The 19,819-nt window shown below is 43.3% G+C and overlaps 1 protein-coding gene across 1 annotated transcript in view; it reads right to left on the reverse strand.

The window, feature by feature from the left end:
* Nucleotides 1-19,819, reverse strand: part of ASTN2 (astrotactin 2) — a 2,164,803-nt gene that overhangs the window by 402,974 nt on the left and 1,742,010 nt on the right. The gene's annotated exons all lie outside the window — the stretch shown is intronic.

Here is a 19,819-nt window from a genome sequence, read left to right on the forward strand (position 1 = left end):
AGTAGACACAGGAACAGTTAAGACATGCGAGAGTGTGGGGCTGACCAGGAAGGGAGCAATCTAAGTTAATTTGGAGGCAGAAGTCTATTCCATTTCAGGGGAAGGATTTCGCCAGAATTTCCAAGCCTGCCTAGGCTAGCCGGCAATGAATCCTTATGCCACGAATAAAATAAGTGCAATTGACTTGGGCAATAATACCAACATTATTTAAGCATTCAGATTTGACTTTAGGAGTTTAATAAAAACAAAAGATCAATAACATTACTCTCAACATCATCACTAACATGTGTGTTTGTATCATCGTAAATACTTTCATTTCCTTATCATACGAAATACAAAATCGATACAAGATTAAAAAAAAAAAAAAAAAACCTTCATAAAATGAAGGTGTTATCCCAGAATAATGGCATGTCAATACCAAGATAATACACAGAAAAAATCATATTACTATTCTACATGGCGTTTAGTCTATAACGTTACCACTTTTAATGTATTTTATTGGATTTTATATAAATCTCCGGCGCCTGTAAATGCTGCAAAGGTACAGACATTAGCGACATTATTTAAAGATGTCTGCGACTCTTAGCAGCCTCAAACATAATAATTGTTTAAAAAAGAAATCGTTCCATAACTTATTTTATATTTACACCTTCTGTGTATGAAGAGAAGAGCTTCATGAGTGTATTAATACTCCGTCCATGTTCTTTACCACGATACTGAGAGCAAGTCCATCTCTGGGAAACAGGGACCCTGCTATACTCTTCTAACTCATCCCACGTGGTAATTGACCCTGCCCCAAGGACACCAAGGCTGCAGGAACCAAATATTTGGAACAATAAAATGCCACCTATTTAAAAGTGTCTTTTCAAAATCCGACTTTGCCATTAAAGAGGGTTTTAGATTACTATTCTTTAGACGGCAAACTCAATATTTCTCTCTGCTTCCAGTTGAAAGATCACTTATTAAATATAATAAGCTGATCCAATGTTATCCTATGGGAGAGGTAGGCCTTACAATAGTGAAAAACAAATGTAGAAGCTTTTCACTTCCTGGATGTGTAAAAGTTAAAAATGCATGTCCAACTTTTTAGAAACACTGCACCCTGCACTATGGGCTGTTTAGGGCCGACTAATAAGTGTTGCTTTTTGTGTATTGCTTCCAGACAGAGAGACAAAGAAGGAATAGGTGTTGGCAAGGTGGGCCATCTTTTACTTGATAGGTGGACAGAGCTGTCACCTACCACACTTGCACATCACAAAGCTTCTGCCTCAGCACACTCATGAAGGTCCAGATTCATAAAAATGTCACACAAAGCAGCACAACTGTGCTGTGTGACAAGAGAGGGCAGGAATGCACGGTATTTAGCATTGTTTGGCACATTCCTGTCCTTTTCTTGTCCTAGCACACTATGGCCCATATTTATACTATTTTAGTGCCGCATTTGCGTCTTTTTGATTCAAAAGTGGCATAAACTTACAAAATACAACTGTATTTTGTAAGTTTGAGCAGATTTTGCATAAAAAAACATCGCAAATGCGGCACTAAAAAAAGTATAAGTATGGGCCTATATTCAGCCTAGTGCCAACACAGACTCCATTGCACCAAGGGTACCTGCGTTGCTGACAGGATTGTTTTTGTGGAAGAAGAGACACCTTCCTGCATGAAAGGAATCCTGTGAGGCTTCTTCCTCTTTTTACATGTGCTGCAGAATGCAGCACAGATATAAAGAAGAAAAAAAAACATGAATTGAATGTGATCTGCCAGCCCAGCTGTGGTCTTTTGGGCAGAACTGACACAGCACAATGCATCTCCTCACAGCTCGGCATCAGAACCATGATGGGTGACACAGCTCTAGTGCAGGAGCTTGCATTTCAAGCCCCATCGAAGGCTTCATTGGAACCGCTGCATGACGCATCGCCAACGGAGGACCTCACATCTTTCTCCAAACTGCTGCTGCATGATGCATCTTTAATGCACGCTCTCACAAAACTCTGAGAAGAGGATTTAAGATACTTTGTTCATCTGGCCTATCATGGTCCCTGTATCCAGATTGCAATCCATCACGGTTGGTCTTAACTTGTGACTGTGTCCCGATCCAAAGCGACCAGATACCAGAGTTGCCTCTTTGTGGTTCTAGCCACTATTTTTATCTAAACATTTAAAACTGCATATCTCTGGATTGACTGATTAGATGTTTTTCAATTTTGTATCAAATAATTTATTAAATTTGTACTATCTTTTTTTTAAATTGTTTTTTGTTCTTCTTGTATTGTGTTTTCACTGTATTACTGTTTGATGTGCTGCTTCAATACTTTACACATTTCTCCGAAGTTAAGCCTGACTGCTTTTGTGCCAAGCTGCTGGAGTGTTTTACACATGTTAATTTGGGGTTTGCTTGTGTTTCATCCTGAAAAGAATTGTTGCTGCTGCTTGAGAACGTTAACACATGGTAATTTGGGGTTTACTTGCATTTCATCCTGAAAAGATTTATTGTGGATGCTGCTTGAGAAGGGTTTCATCCCCCTCAACCAGTAACCTAATTTACTACAGTTCCATAATTTTTTTCAGCTAGTGTGATCTGATCTGTTCTTGTTTGATCTACAAATAATTTGCTTTGAGGGACCTCTTATTTCTATTCCAATGGGAATCAGGGCTGTCTTTTGCCTCAGCTCTGGTGTGTTTCTTTTACGTGGACAAACCTCCATCCCTCCAGCTAGTCTATGCTACTAAGAATAGTGAGGCCTAATACTAGTTAGACATCTTGGTCTGTAAATTGGATAGTGATTTTTGTATGTATTATTTAAAATAGACTTCTTAGACTGTTTATATACATGTGGGCATTAAGTTTATGCCTGCTTTCAAAATAGAGAATAAATGCATTGCTTATTCTTCTCCATGTCTCTTGTTCTTCTGTTTTTGCTGGACTCTTCTAGCAGTAGTGACACACAGACGATATTCACTAGTGTGTCTGATAAATGTTAGGTTACATGAAAAATATATTGCAAAGTTTTTCATGTTGCCTTCTTTATACATTACCACTCAAGTAGTTATTGACTACCCTATATATTGTCTTCCTTCTGAGGACATAGTCTAACATTTCTTTCGTAGGGGGTCTTGGGTTATCTTCACAACCCACTTGCATGAAAACTAATATCACATATGGGCTGTCTTATAATTGTTAAAAGAAAATTGTGTAGTTTGAGGTCCACTCGCAAAAGTAAATGTACATTTTTAGATTTGCTCCTGTTCAAACACACTACTGCACCTAGTAGTAACTTTACAGTTTACCATTTCCGAGTGTTACTAGTTGAAGACTTACAGCTCTTGAGCCTGCTAGAATAGGATTTATGAGTTTTAAGTCACAACTCATAAATTTATTGTAATATCATTTACAAAATGTAAACTAACTTTAAATAATTATTATAACCTAGATCTAAAAAATGATGTTACAACATGTTAATTCAACACATTAAATGTCCAATATAATATTTAAAAATAAAGTATACATTTAACTATTATAGTTTTTATTATGTACAAAACTTTATTAATGCTTATTTATTTAATTAATTTTACATTTTTATTAAAAGCTTGAGTTATTTTTAAACAAATAGTGAAATATTAAATGATCTAATTAGAAATATTTTTTTGTATTCAACATCATATTAAGCACTTTATGTATATTGATATATGTGCGTATATGTAATTTTAAATTTTTCATAATTTTATTTATTTAACATTATTTCCCATGAGGAGGTATTTTAAGTCTATGAATACGTCATTTTCTTTTGAGGTGTGTAGCAGAACTGGCGAGTGGCAATGGGTGGTACTGGACTCCCACCCCCCTAGCCCCCACTAACATTATATTGAATAGATTCTTGACCATTTTGGATCCTTATTGCTGTAGTAACTTTAGAAATGTTGCTTGCGAATAGCAACTTGCTTATTCTTTTCTTGGTGGGTGATTGTGTTTATATGTCTTTCCACAACCCCCATCCATTTAGTAGTAAATAGTCCTCATTTTTCAGCCACTGCACCAGGTTCCTCCCACAATTATTAATAAGGCATACACCTACCTGTATTTGCAGCAATATTTGCACACATGGCTGAGACTTCTGGATAGAAAAAATAGGAGAGGTGGAGATGGAGGTCTCCACACATAGGTTTATGAAAAACATTTTGTACTACTAAGCAAATACTACTGTAGTATTACAAACTGTATTATAAAGCAAAGTTTTTGAAAAGACCCCCATTGTTTTTGGGTTGAATATGCAAAATCTAAAATAAAAAGCTGCATTCATAAAAAACAGGAGGTAGTCTCAACCAGCAGTCACCAAGGAGAGGAGCCTTTAAAATAAGCAAAAAATAAATATGGCAGGTGGCTGTCTGGAGTTTGGCGAATGGAGTTTTCTGTCTGCCAAACTCAGAATGACCCCATAGATTTGTTGATGTGTAAATTAACTTTAATACTTTTGCCTGTTCATAATTTCTGGGCTTAAAGTGAATACAAAGTGTAGACGTGCATGACACATGTCCTGGAACCAAGGGGTGGAGGCAAATTTACAGGTGAAAAGTTACTACTAGTTTTGTTTCACACATAGGCGACGGTCTCTACCTCCAGGCGGAGATCTTTCTGTGGTCCAGAAGAGGGAAACACATGGAAAAGTAAAAGTTAAAAATAATTTAGTAAAACATTTTAAAGTTAAATAATAATGTAAAATTAGTTTATATTTGTTTAAATTGAGAGAATAGTTACAGTACCATTATGTTAAAGGTGTAAAAAAATAATTCCAAAATATTTAATTACTGTGTAAATATTTAATTGCAGTTTTATTGAAACAATTACCCCATCAGTAAAAGTAAGTACTTTTCGTGATCTAATTCCTGTACCTGCTGCTTAAAGTAATTAAAATGTAATCATCTGATTCAATTCTTGAAGCTTCCAATAATGATTATAAATATGTGTGCTGCATCTCCTCTGAGAGCCCATCGGTATGGTGGCTGGATATGCCTGATTGTTTTTGGGACCACAGCCTTTTAATACATCAGCCTTGATGCTGTGGTGGGAATTATCCACAACAGACCCAGGAAGATTAGAAGCATTTGAATGTAGCAGCTTCAGAGTTTCCCAACTCTTCCCTCCTGGCTTTTGTGAGAAAAAACTGTTTCTGTGCTGAAATCGTTTTTTTCTGGTTTCTGTTTTGGTGCAAGAGTGACCTCTGGTGATTGTTTTTGCTTTTGCTAATACACTCGGACAAACATTAACTTTTATAACCTCCTTATTCCTGCTTATATTGTTCGTGTTTTTTGTTTAAAAAAAATCATATCCTCTAATTATCTTTTCCAATTTTAGCATGTGGTCTTCTTTTAATCATGAAATGTATATTCATTTTACAATATTGATCCACTAATTTGGTTTCTAGACTTTGTTGTTGTGGTGGTACTTTTTACATAGTCCTTCACATTTTTCTGGAAAATACCTCCTGCTTTCTGCCAGTACCATCAGGGTTTATAATCAAGTTTTCCTATTCAACTGGGTTTATCTAACAAGGCACCGAGTTACTAACTTTGTGGTTCCTCCCCCCAGTTGTTAATTCAAAATATCAGTGTCATGGCAGTCAAAGCTTTAAGATTAAATATTTAGGACAGGACATGTTAAAAGATGGACCGACTATGGAGGGTCCCGTGGGTAGCGGACGCAGTCTAGTCTCTCCACAGGAGCTTTCGGGAGAGGGAGTGGCGTTAGGGGACAGGATTGGGGCTTAAGTGTGTGGGGGTGAGATTAGGGGTAGGGTTTATATGGTCTGGAGGTTGGGCGGTCGGAAGATTGGCCGGTCTGAGGGTCATTAGTTAGCGGCAGCTGTGCATTACCTAGCAGGTAGGCGGTAAAAATTGTGCAATTGCAAGCAACATGGCTCAGAATCATGCTGCTGCTTTGGTGTGGGCTGCACTTCGCGTGCTTGGCGAAGCCGGCCGTGCTGATTTACTCAGGCCTGGTGTCTTACACCAGGCCTGGTGCGGCATGTTGCGCCCTATGCTGGCGGCCTCTAGTGGCGTTGCCGCCTCTATCACTGCGTGTGTTCTGCCCGATCGGCAAAGAGGAAGAAGTCTGTGGGGGGCAGGAGACGTGGCACGTCCACCCCTCTAGATCAAAAATCGGGTCCCTTACTACAAGGGTACTCTGGGCCTACAGTGGAGGAGGAGGGGAGGGGCCCCCAGTCAATGACCTTGTTTTGGGCCCTGTTGGGCCAGCCATCATGGGGCAAGGGAGTGGCCCCCAGGAGGAGCAAGAGGGCAAGGTTGGGCCAGGCATCCTGGGCAGCCCCCCTTTGGACCTTACTTTGGGCAGTGTGGTCACCAAGGCTGCCAGCAAGGCTGGGGCCTCAGGCAAGAAAAAGGCCAAAGGGGTGGGCAGCCTGAGTTTGGAGGTGGGACAGGGCAGGGCCATGAAAGCTGGGCCTGCGCCGGGCGGCGTGGAACACACTGGGCCCTTGGGGGCCCCCTCAGGACCTGTGGGTGAGTCACCATCATGTGTGGAGACAGGTCAGCACAAGGAACAGCACTGGTCCTCAGTGGACATAGAGGCCAGGATACGAGAACAGAGGAGGGCTGCTGCGGAGACAGAGGAGAGGTGGGCCCAGCTATGTAGGGACAGGGAGGACGCCTTAGATACAGGTAGGCAACCCAAGAGGAAGGCAGGCAAAGAGGGGTCAGGGGACATGTCTGGCCCCAGGTCTGGGCATGGTAGTTGGGTGTAGGTCACACGGGAATAGGAGAGCAGTCAAGAATTTTGTGCAGCTGTGGGGTCCGGCTGCCTGATGGACACGAGTGGCGCATATGGCCATGAGAGGCGCGGAGAGTCCAAGCCAGTGACAGAGATTGGCAGAAAGACTGTGATGCCAATGGGGCGCAACGCGGCCTCTGGACGTTTGTCTGAAGCAATAGAGGGGTCTTCGGCGGCCTTCTCTACAGTGAAGGAACGTGTAGGACGCAAGTATGGTGGACGCAAAGGGGGACGTGCTCAGGGCGAATGGAGTGAGGCGAAGGATGCGAAAGGTGATGAGGAAGAGTGTGACATGGATGAGGAGGTAGTTGTGGAACTTGACTATAAGGATGAGTTGGATGAATGGGAAGAAGGGGTGATTCACGAAAGCGAGGTGAGAGAGGAAAAAGGGAGGGGAAAAGGGCGCAAGAGCGGCGCAATCCTCTCTTTTTCATTTGGACTCTTCGTGTGCCGAAAATTTCGACGCACAGCTTGCTCCGCGGTGAGAAAAACACCGCACACCGATGCTGATCGACGCAACGCCTTCGGGACGACCGGAACTTCGACGCACGGGCTCGCATGGACAACGCCGCCCGACTTCCAGAGGGGAAATCGACGCGACGCCTGCCGTGAGAGCAAAACTTCGATGCACAGCCCAGTGGAACGACACGCAGCTGGAAAACAAGCAGGAGAATCCACGCACAGACCCCGGGACATCTGGTAATCCCGCGACCCACAGAAAGAGACTGTCCGCACGCCGGAAAACAACGCCCGACTTCCCCGTGTGAAAAATAGCGACGCAAGTCCGTGTGTGCTGCAGAGAAATCGACGCACACACCATTTTTCCACGTATCTCTTCTTCTGCGGCCCTTTGCAGAGATTTTCCACTCCAAACCAGGTACTTTGTGCTTGAAAGAGGCTTTGTTTGCTTTTTAAAGACTTAAGACACTTTATGTCACTTTCCAGTGATATCTCTACAATTTCACATTGCATCTTTATTTGTTTTAACCTACAATTATCCTGATAAATATTATATATTTTTCTAAACACTGTGTGGTGTATTTTTGTGGTGCTATATTGTGTTATTGTATGATTTATTGCACAAATACTTTACACATTGCCTTCTAAGTTAAGCCTGACTGCTCGTGCCAAGCTACCAGAGGGTGGGCACAGGCTAATTTTGGATTGTGTGTGACTTACCCTGACTAGAGTGAGGGTTCTTGCTTGGACAGAGGGTAACCTGACTGCCAGCCAAAAAACCCATTTCTAACAGCACTGCACATTCCTGGGGAAAACAATGCTATTGCAGATTCCCTGTCATGTTCACAGTGGCAACATTTTCCCAGTTTGGTGCCAGAAGCAGAGTAGCACAGGACAACGGTCCCGGCAAACATTTGGGAGTGGGGGGCGTGATGATCATTGGGCTGGTGGAGATGTCATTAGCAGAATCCACCCGGAAGAGTTATCATCTGGCATGGTTGGAATTTCAGAGGTTTGAATGTTTCCAAGGGGAGTTCTGGATGCAGAGTGCGGACATGCTGCGATCTCGAACTCTACGTTATGTGTGGTTTTTGATATAAAGAGGTTTGTCGCCCGCAACGATTGGGGGCAAGTTGGCTGGTGTTTCTTTTTATGGTAAATAGTTTTTTGGTTGCGACCCTGCAAATGATGATATTCTGGGTAGAATGTTGAAAGTGTGGGGTAGACTTAGGGCGGCGATGAACAAGGCGGCACGGGAGCCCATTACGTCTGACCTATTGTTGGAATTGTTGCATGTGCTGCCAGTTTGTTGTACAGATGTTCATGAACTTGCTTTGTTTCAGCTGTGCATGGTGTGGATGTTTTTGAGGGCATTCCGGGTGTCTGAACTTTTGGGTGTAGGTAAGTTCATTGGCATGACAGTGGGTGAAGTTTGCTTGCTAAAGGGGCGTTTGGGCATATGGCGTCGGAAGTCTAAGACAGATCAGTTGGGAAGTGGGTGTTGGTTGGAGAAAGGTGGGGACACAGCTGCTTGTCCGGTTGTTGAATGGATCACTTTTCAGTCTGAATGGGTGACAGGTGGGGCAGGTGTTTTTAGCCACTTGAGTGGCGAGAAGCTCACAGCATTCCACTTTCTGTCAGTTTTGCAGATGGCGGTGAGACGGACAGGCCCAGTGCTATGGGAAGCATTCATTCAGAATAGGGGCGACTACAGCGGCAGCTCAGCTAGGCTGGGACTGGGCTCAGATTCAGAGAATTGGTAAGTGGAGGTCTAAGTGCTGCAACCGATATGTGCGGACTTGACTTGTGGGGCAAGTACTGTGGAATAGGACGGGTATAGGGCAAGGATGACAAGGGTGGGGGGGGGGGGAAATTGTAGCCTTGTACTAATATTTGTTATTTTTGCAGGTTGCGTGACTGGCCCCAGGAGTGGGAAGATGGTCACTTGGCTGGTCGGCCACTTATTCATACATTGGGCGGCTACATACGCTGAGAGGCAGATCTATGGACGTTCATTGGGACTACCGAGTAGCCATCACTACGTTTTGTGGTGGGGAAGAGCGGTATGAGGTGGGGTAATTTGCTCCCTTTTCTAACGTCAATGATGCCAAACTGGGGTTGTCTGGACCTTCTGCTATTGCACCTGGGGGAAAATGATTTAGTGAAACTGTCGGGGCTCACCCTACTGCAACATATGCAACGGGATCTGGAGTTGCTTTGTCGGATGATGCACAGTACCTGCTAAGTATGTACTGAGTTTGTACCTAGGAGGAAGTAGAAGGGGGCAATGAAACATGGGGCTATTGAGGACATTACGGAAGAGGAAGTGGGGCTCTTCAGGATGGATGGTGTGCACCTATCCGGGTTGGGCAACGCATATAACCTTACGGTGCTTCGTTAATCTTCAGCGATTTGTGATGGGAAAGGATGTGGCTCAAGGAAAATGTGTAATGTTGTGCAATGTTGCAGTGGGACTCGCTGGTGGGGCAGCAAAACGCCTAACGGGTTTGTGCTGGGTGGCAGTAGATGGGGGAGGGTGGTGAGTCAGATGGGGGCCTGGCCGCCCTTCCAGGGGGAAGAAAGAAGTAGGTGAAGGAAGATAGTGTGGGGGATGCCCAAAGCAGGCAGGGGATGAAAGGAAATAGGGGATGTGTGGGAGAATTGAAGTGGAAGATGGGTGAACGGAGGCAAAGTGAGTGAATGAGTGAAAAAGAGGACTGGGGAGAAGTTTCAAAGGTTGGAGTTTTAAAGTTAATTTGAAGTTGAGTATATACAATGTTATGTATAAGATGCAATCCTGTTCTAAATAAATGGCCTTTTACACTACGTAAACATGGTGTCACTGACTTTGTCCCGATGATATTGGGGCTTCAAAACAGACTGGTTAAAAGAAAAAGGGCAGAAGATAAGAAGAGTGGCACTGCATTAAAATGCAGTGCCACTTTTTTGCACCCCTTAGCGCCCCCCTAATGCCACCATGTGGGCGCCATAACTAACATACGGTGCACCATGGCGGTAGTCAGGGAATTAGCGTCAAGATTTTAGGCACTAGTTTGGCACTTTGCAAGATTAGCGCCAAAAATATTTATTCTAATCCTGCAAAGCACATTGAGTACCGTTGAAAACAATGGTGTGCCTCCTTTTAACACCTGCAATGCTGATAAAAATGTTGCAAAGAGATTTTTTAGATTTCATTGCACTATTTTTGTGGGCCCCCTAATGGGGGAATGCCCCCCTTGCATACATTATGCCTGGTGAAGGCATAATGTGACGCAAGGGTTTACAATGTCGCGCACTGCATGCACTGCACCACTTTGTAAATATGGTGCTGCATTTCTGCCATAATGTTGCCACATTAGAGTAAAAAAAATGATGCTAATGTGGTGATATATGGCACTAGGCCCTTCTTAAATATGGGCCAAAGCATCTTTTGAAATGATCATGTTGAAGGGGATTGAAAGTGGAATGACTGCAATGTATGGGGCTTCACAATGAATTACTGGCGCTGTAGAGGCTTGAAGATGGAATGAGAGAGATACATAACTTGAAAGTATTGATTTAAGAAGATGCAGGATTTTGCACACCTCACATAAGGGTATAGAAAGGAGTTTGACATACTTTTTTATAACATTTTTGTATTTTAACAGTTGTTTGTTAGGACATCACCGATAGTTCCATTTGGATACCTTAACGCCTGAGATTTTACCATGTGTATACACATAGGTCAGGTGTTTTCTCATACACAGTAGCCCCCTGGCCAGTGGCAAAAAATATGACTGTATGCAACAAAACTCTTGACTCTGCATTAAATCTGCCAGCATAGGCCAGTGGCAATGACTTTCTTCCATCTTGCACATGCCTTAATGACTTTACTTCTGTGCATGTTTCAATCACTCTCTGTCGCCTTGTGCAAAGTCTTCCATTTTATGATGGCAGTAAAGTATGACAACCTGTGTCAGAAAAAAAACAAATTGCAAGCCCATTTTTCAGTAACCCAATCAGTGGCTACCATTCTATACGGTATCTATTAATGCTTGACACACTCTTCCGGTGGTAGGCCCATTCAACTGCAACTAAATTACTCGGTGGTCCCCATTCACAAAAGTAAGTCATAAATCTGACAGTAAGGTTATACCCTTACTTGGTGCAGATTTACAACTGTAGGGAATTCACAACGTTTTCGAGTTGTTGGGTGCCCAGAAAACTTTTGTGAATTAGAAATTGTGACTGTGCGTAGGCACCTCAACATGCACATTTGTACCTACAATGCATGTTTACTTAGCGAAGTGCATCTATGCTGTTGCAATGGAGCTTTAACCTTTTCCAAGTATATATTTTCCCTGCAAGGGAGAATTTTCTTTTCCTACATCCCCACCAATTGTAAGAGTGTTCTCTTCTTCTTCCTAACTTTTTAAAGGGGTGTTCTCCTGCCCTCTACCTGAATACATCTCAAACAATTTAACAGTGGCAATGGGTCAGCTGAAAGTTTATGAAGACCAGCAAATCATTGAACTTGAGGGTGTTCCTAGGTTTTCAGGGCATCCTTGCAATGGAACACCTAGTACCCATCATACACAATATTACACCATTGTGGGGTAATATTACGCAAGAGAAAGTGTGAATACGAATATCAGCATGCGTCAATTGAGCCATTTGCAAATGCAAAAGTAACTTACACATGGAAGAGAATTACTTATATTTCCTGAATCAGAACATGCCATTGGAGCCAGTAGAATACATTCATTAATTCCCTTACTCGCCACTTACATGTCTGCAAAGTCTAGAATGTATATGCACACACATTCTACATGCCTGTAGCAGTCAACAGATGCTTGTACTATTCACCACTCCCACAATACTGCTAACATTTCTTGAGAGGCTGGACCCTCAGATCTGTGGCTTCTCCGTTAAGAGGCCAGATTGTGATTGCGCCAAATCACAACAAAACCCCAGAAAAGTGTATTTTACAAGGCACGAGGAGTGCTCCAGCAGGAAAACTACAACATCACCTTCTGGCGGTCGAGCAATCGCCGTTTTTTGCCTTGAAACGGACTCATCTGAATCTGTTTACCAGCAGGGACTCCATTCCCTCAAACATGCCAGCTGTGGGACTGACCGTTCACAGCCATCTGTCCAGGCACCCCATTCTGCCATCTTGCTATTTTTCCTCAGTCACGCTCTATATTTTTTGCTGTGCTTTGGTAACCTAATAGAATCACCAAGGAACCAACTCCTGAGCTCCTCTTCAGAGTGCTAAGCTGCTGAAAGTTAAAGTGCGACCTCAAAAGATGTCCTCTGCCATGTTCCTGAAGAGCCAACCCTCCTGAACCCGCTTAGTATGAGCATCTTGGCTGGTTGCATTGATTATTATTATTGAGGATGCAGAGCTGTGGCTAAACTCAAATTAGCAGCCTCCTGCGAAAAGACCACTATTCCGCCTCATCCTAGCAAAGTAGAACCTGGTAGTTTTGTGGTCTACAAAACATCTGTGTTTCCTTCTTTCACTTACTGTTAGAGAAAAGTCCCAGTAACATGTACCTGGGTAGTCCGAACAGCATTCTGAGAGCAGAGAAAATATGAACTAGCACAGGACGTCTGGACTATGATGATTTTGAACTGTCATGTGTCCTCTCCAGTGAAGGAGGCACCCTGTGAAGATGCAATCATCTGTTTGATTGACTTAAATTATGGTACAGTGCATTTGAGACGATCCATAGTAGGTTGCTGACCCTACTGGAACAAACAAGCACATACGTTTGGACTCTACTCCATAAACTCAAACAACTACGTTGAACTGTACCTCATGGACACTTGTTTTTACCTGGACTGTACTTGTGCAAGGGCGGTTCCTCTATAGGACCATGGGGGCATTGACCCCTACTGGGATCCCACACAAGCTGGGATTTATTATTAAAATACTTACCCTTATGAGAACTTAGTCGAACTGTCACTCATTGTTTTTCCTCTCGGGGTGGGGCTACAGGGCTCCTGTGGTCCTGAATGACCAGCACCAACTGAGGTTATGAAAACTGGACTGTGCATTTCAAACTGTCTGGTGTTTTCGCTGCGGCCAGTCTTAACATGTGCAGTTCAGGCTTCCAGCACCCATGCTATGATGCTATGATGGAGTTGGAATAGCAGAGACAGCCCCATCGGTCTCTGATGGAGTGTTGTTTTTGCCTGACCCAACCAATCCTTGGACTGCTCTTATGCTGTTTAGTATTATGGGCAGCATGAGAGCAGTGCCTAGATTGGCTGGGACGCTCTGGTCTTATTTTCTCTTGAATCAGCATTCACCAGCATGACACAGGACAATTTAACCTCGGGTAACGTGAACTGCAAGATGAACGTGTGCTGAATAAAGGTGTCAAGCCAAAGTAAGATACTGTTTATTATTACAGTACTTCATGCTTTCGACTGTAAATGCTTCATAAATAGAATGTGCCAGATCAACTCTGTATTACAAATTCTGTTTTTCAGCTATGCTATCAAATGAAAATCATTTTGCAGAAGTGTTCTAGCACATTCTATTTATAACGCTGTTACTGTTCCTTATAAATATATTTCAATTTGACATGTTTCTCATGTTGCTACCAGCCAACCAGAGCGCTTGCTCCCACAAGAGCCTGACTCCAGCTGGAACGAGATGGCCCAAGAGGAAAAAAGCTTTGGGGCCAATCAGAACACTCTGTTTTTAAATTGCCACTCCCATGAGACTCTAGCGAGCTTCTCACAAACTCAACCATCCAGCAATACAATTATTTTTTATCCTTAATTTTTCACCAACAACTGAACGGATTTACACCAAATTACAAAAAACACAATATGCAGCCCAAGATCTAGAGCGTTCCATGTATATAGCTAAATAAGGCGAAACAACCAGGTGCTTCAGTAATGCAATGACTTTGGAATTTTCCAGCTGTGAATGCTGATTTCAAAACTGCAGACAACACAACAGTTAAACTCTGAGAAATCCAACCCCTGACAACAACTAGAAGGTACAGGATGTCTCTAGCTTTCACAGAAGATGTTTGATCATTCCCAGAATAAACGTGGATAGCTGGGCTTTTAGGTAGCAGTGGGTAATATTTATGGGTGGGTGGAACTCGCAGTGCGTTACTCCATGGAATTCCGCACAAACTCTGTGAGATTCTGCTGTGGTCCGCAAACGGGCGATATCGGGCACATCACACTGCTCGCCCTCATTTTTAATCCTGGGAGCTTCTCCCTCACTATAAAATCAGCGCAAATGGCACCACGTGGCTTGCCAGAGGGTGGTGCTTTGTTTGCCACTTGAGTATATTTTGTACTTGAGCAGTAGCTTTGTCACCATGAGTGGTCACGTCATGCCATGACTGCCAGTGTTGAGAAATCTCACCTGGAGGTGTTCTAGTCCTGAAAAGCACTAGGAGACCCAAATTTTAACTTAATGTTGACGAGCTGCGTCGAAAAATAAAAAAAACTCCACTACGCGGCGGTTGGCACAGTTTTTCCTGAACTCTTTCCTCCAAGTGGAACACGGAGAGGACAAAACTCTGCAAACACAGCCAGTGGAGTAGAATTTTTCACCCATCCCTAGTAAAATTATGATACTGTGGATTGATAGTATATCATGGGTCTTTTTTACTGTAGGGCATCACTCATACAAAAGTATCGCTTCAGATAATGTCAGGAGACTGGATCAAGCAGAAAATGTTCCTTGGTAACAATTTGTGAGGTTTTGTTTGGTGACAATAACGCAAAATTACATAATGCAGTTGTTTGCGATTTTCATAAACGCATTTTAAAGTTCACTGAGGCCTACTTTTAGGCAGCCCTGGCCAATCTTCATTTGGATAAAGGCACAAATTGGATTAGTTTGCCAGATAACTCTGACAACAGCGTGAGCGCTTTCCATAGTGAAATGAGAAAATGTGGTGGGTCCCCTACATGTGCTATAAATAAGACCGAATGTATCTATGTCACTTAAATCTACATTAAAACATTATAAATCAGGTTCAAACCGGTGTTATACTTTAATGCATGAATGTCTCATTTCTGAGGTAATAAGACAGAGGGCAATGGTAATTTTTGTCGCCCTGTCCCTTGCGGAGGTGGTGCTCTGCAGTAATGAGCTCCCTAGGGAGGGAAGTGTGTGTGTGAGAGAGAGAGAGCATGAGAGCGAGCGAGCGCGGGAAAGACAGACCAAAAGTGGAGGGGTCCCCCTCATTTAGGCCGAGCACTGGAGCCTATCAGGACAATACACAGGGTGGGATAGCAACAGACTAGCCAAACGCGCAGTAAAAGGACAGGCAGTGGAAAGCGGGACAATGACAGCGCTTCCGCTATTGCGTCCTTTCCCCAGCACGGAGTGTCCCCTTCCTCCCTCCTTCCCCAGGAACTCCCTGTGCACAGGGCCTGGAAGAAGAAGATGGCCCTACACACAGTAACCTCATTAGTCTCGGGTTCTTGGAGGTCACTGACTGCAGCTTTCACACTGTGACCGCCCGAACCTGCCTTTCAGTCACATGGACCCGGGGCAGCCGTAATGTAGTCATCAGGTGAGGGGAGGCTTTGTAGTGTGGAGTGGCGGCTGGGAGGGGGCAGACATCACAGTACTTAGCCTGAAGTAATTGGAAGGGAGAACTTTTTAATGTCCCTTGAAGTCCCGGGTTCTACCTGCTTCATATGTGTACCTGGCTTCTGTTAGTTGGTGTGGTAGATAGAGTACAACAGATGGAGACTGGAGCTCTCTCACTGATGCGACTGAGTGTACTTCTCACTGCGGCTCTCATTAATACTACTGTGTGTATACAAAAATAGAGCCATCGCTTATAAATTGAGTGACCATAACACTTAAATTCTCATCATTACAACTGAGTGCATATTAGCAATGGAGGTCGCACTGATAAAACTGAGACCATCTATCATTCCAGCTCTCGCTTATAATAATTAGTGTATTAAAAATGAGGTGTCATTAATACAACTGACTATATCTAACATCTGAGGCCTCACTAATAAAACTGAGGGGCATATTTATACTTGTTTTGCACCGAATTTGCGGCATTTCTTTTACGGAAATTCGGTGCAAAACTAACTCCATATTTATACTTTGGCGCTAGACCCGTCTAGCGCTAAATTTATGAAGATAAAGTCATTTTTTGGACGTGGAAATGCAAGGTAGGTGTTCCTGTGCAAAAACGGACTCTATGGCCTTAGCGCCATATTTATTCCCCCATGCTAAAATCAGGCACGGCGGGAGGAGTGGTCAAATAATATTCCAAAGCTTGCTTTGCACCACTATTTAACACCTGGGTCAGGGCTGGCGTTAGGGGACCTGTGAGGTCATTTCCATGGTGAAACACCATGTAATAAGTTCACAGGTGCCCTCCCCAGGGACACCCCCACCTACACCAGAGGGACAGCGGAGGATGGGGGACCCCAACCCAGGTAAGTATGGGTAAGTACAGATAAGTATTTTATTTATTTTGTTAAAGTGCCATTTGGGGCCCTGAAATTGGCACCCCTACATGGCACTGGGTGCAATGGCCATGTAGGGGGACACTGGTCCCCTGTGCTGGCCTTTGGGGTGGTGGGCATGACTCCTGTCTTTCATGGTATGGATGGTTTTGCATCAGAAAATCTATCACGTTAGAGTCATTTAACTCTAACCTGCCTAATGTCATTTTTTGGTGCAAAACCATCTTCTTCCATACCGCCAGCCCCACCCGACTAACATCAGTTTTTTCACACTAGCCTACTCTTTGCACCAGCTTGCACCATTCCAAAAATATGGTGTCCGGCTGGTGCACACAAATGGTGCAAGCTGGTGCCAAACATTTTGGTGCAAAACTGCGTTAGTGCAGTTTTGCACCAAAAACTATAAATCAGGGCCTTAGTGCCCTCTACATTTAAACTGTCATTAGTACAACTGAGTGTATCAAATACGGAGGTTCCTTGATAAAACTAATAAAAAATGTCATTGATACAACAGAGTATGTCTAACAATGCCAGTCTCACTGATAAAAAATGAGGACATATGACATTTCTACTTTCACTAATGCATGTGAGTGCACCGAAACAAGGACCTCTCACCAATAGAGTAAAATGCATGTAAAATGGGTACATGGACTTATACAATTCTGTTCATCTAATACTGGTGTTCTCACTATGTTATGCTGTTTGCCTGCAGCGCGATTAATGCCGCCAAGAAGCGTTTTCAGGTAGCAGAAGTGTGCGTGGGGGCGGGATGGGGAGGCAATTGAAGTCAATATATAACTCTGCAGCACTCATAAATACATCTGAGAGTATTTAGCACTGGAGTTGTGACAAATATGGCTCAGTATACAATACTAAAGCACTCAATAATAGACCTCATTGAACAACCTTGGAATTGTCACAGAGATGGCTCAGTATATAACACTAAAGCACTCAATAATAGACTTGAATAACCCATGAGTGTGACAAATATGGCTCAGTATATAATACTAAAGTGCTCAATAGCAGACCTGAATAACCCTGGAGTTGTGACAGATATGGCTCATTATATAATATTGAAGTGCTCAATAATAGATCTGAATAACCCTGGAGTTGTGACAGATAAGGCTCAGTATAGAATAACACAGCACTCAATAATAGACCTGAATAACCTTGGATCTGTAACAGATATGGCTCATCATATAATACTGAAACGCTCAATAATAGACCTGAATAACCCTGGAGTTGTGACAGATATGGCTCAATATATAATAGTAAACCACACAAGAATAGATCTCACAGAATAACACTGAGCTTGTCACTGATTTAGCTGAAGACTCTCAAAATCAGAAGCTATCCGAAGGTTGGCAGCGTTCACCATTTTTACTCTGGTGTTCTGAGCTCTTTTTGCTCTAGTGTTGTGACCTCAGCTGGGACATCTGTTATTTTGACCCTCTAAACATGTTCTGTCACATGTGCTCTAATTTAAACACTTGGGCCCATATTTATGGGAAAATGACGGAGTGCGACGCTGAGCCAAAATTGGCAGCGCCGCACTCTGTCATTTTCACAATGCAGGGATGCACCGTATTAAATTGAATACGGCTCACCCCTGTGTTGTCTCCTGTGCTGGCGCTAAATTTAACTGCCAGCGCCAACGCAGGCATCCTTGCACCATCTTGCAAGGATGTCTGCGTTGAGGGGTGTAATTGTTTATGTGTGGTAAGGTGTCCCTTCCTGCACATAAACAATCACTAATGGCATGCGTGCTGCATTCTGAAGCACACACAGAAGTGCCAAAACATCATTTTCAAATGATTGTTTATATGCAGGAAGGGACACCTTCCTGCACATAAACAACAATTTCTGGCATTTTGCTCTTTCTATGAGTGCTTCAGAATGCAGCACGCATAGAAAAAGGAAAAAATGAGGAGGAATAAAAGTATCCCTCCTCATTGCGCCTTGCTAACTCCACCCCTGGCGTGGCATGGCGTTAGGTTCTGGCACTGCTGCAGGTTGACAAAATCTCGTAAATCTGAGGCAGCGTCAAAATGCAATGGGTGTTGCTGTGGTACGCCCACAGCAACACCCATTGCCGCCCCTCTGACGCAGAAAACTGTGTTGGAGGGGCCCATATTTACAAGGAGGAGTAACACCACAAAAAGTGACGTTACACCTCCTTGTAAACATAGAGCAGATGTTAGCTCCACTGGAGTGCCACAAAAAGTGACGCTCCAGTGGAGATAGGGGCTCTTAAATATGCCCATTGGTGTTTCTATTTCCTAATTACAATATCTTCTGGTAAGGTAGGTGTCAGTGTACAGTACCCCTGTGTGTTTGCACAAAGTACAGATATGGGAAGTGGATGTGAAGGATATATTTCTCCCACCTATTTCTAAAAGCATAACATGATCTTTTGAATATATGTGTCTACTAGCAGCCTCGGAGCAAGATGTATTACTACTATAAAAATGTAATATAACATTACACCTGCAACTTTTGATAGAAAAATGCCATCCAAAACGTAATTCCTGTGTATCGGTTACTTGGATTTGAAAGGACAAGGGTGCAAACACATTTCTGTTTCATATGATGTTTACTACAGCTTTGAACCTTTTTTCTCACTGGTAGAGTTCTTACAAGCAAATTCTAATGGCATCCACGTTTCTGCCTGGCATCACAATCCATCACATCGTACATTGGCTCTGCTTGCCAATTGCACTGCAAGGTGCTGGCCACAACGGGAGCGTGGAAATCCTGGGTAGCTGTCATGTGACACAAATGAGAATGAATAGACACTGGATCACTTCCCACTTAAGAGAAGGGGTCTAGCATAACCACTGAAGCCGAGCTCTACAGTAGGCCTGGAACAATTGAATCAGTAGCATTTTTCATCATTCACAAACTTGGCAAAGCAAATTCAGAAGCAACACATCCTCCAGGAAGCCATGGTGTTGTGTTGGCTCCAGCTGCAGATTTTTTCCATGCCAAAGGTCTAACCTGGGATAGCCAGGATCTGAGTTGAAAAGCTGGAAAGATCTAGGCATACCTGAAACAGAAGGTCACAATTCGCATTTCAGATGCATGGAAATCTGTAATAGGTTTAACATGGACTAGGCACGG

Source organism: Pleurodeles waltl, chromosome 6 (assembly GCF_031143425.1).
Source record: "Pleurodeles waltl isolate 20211129_DDA chromosome 6, aPleWal1.hap1.20221129, whole genome shotgun sequence".
NCBI classification, from domain to species: domain Eukaryota; kingdom Metazoa; phylum Chordata; class Amphibia; order Caudata; family Salamandridae; genus Pleurodeles; species Pleurodeles waltl.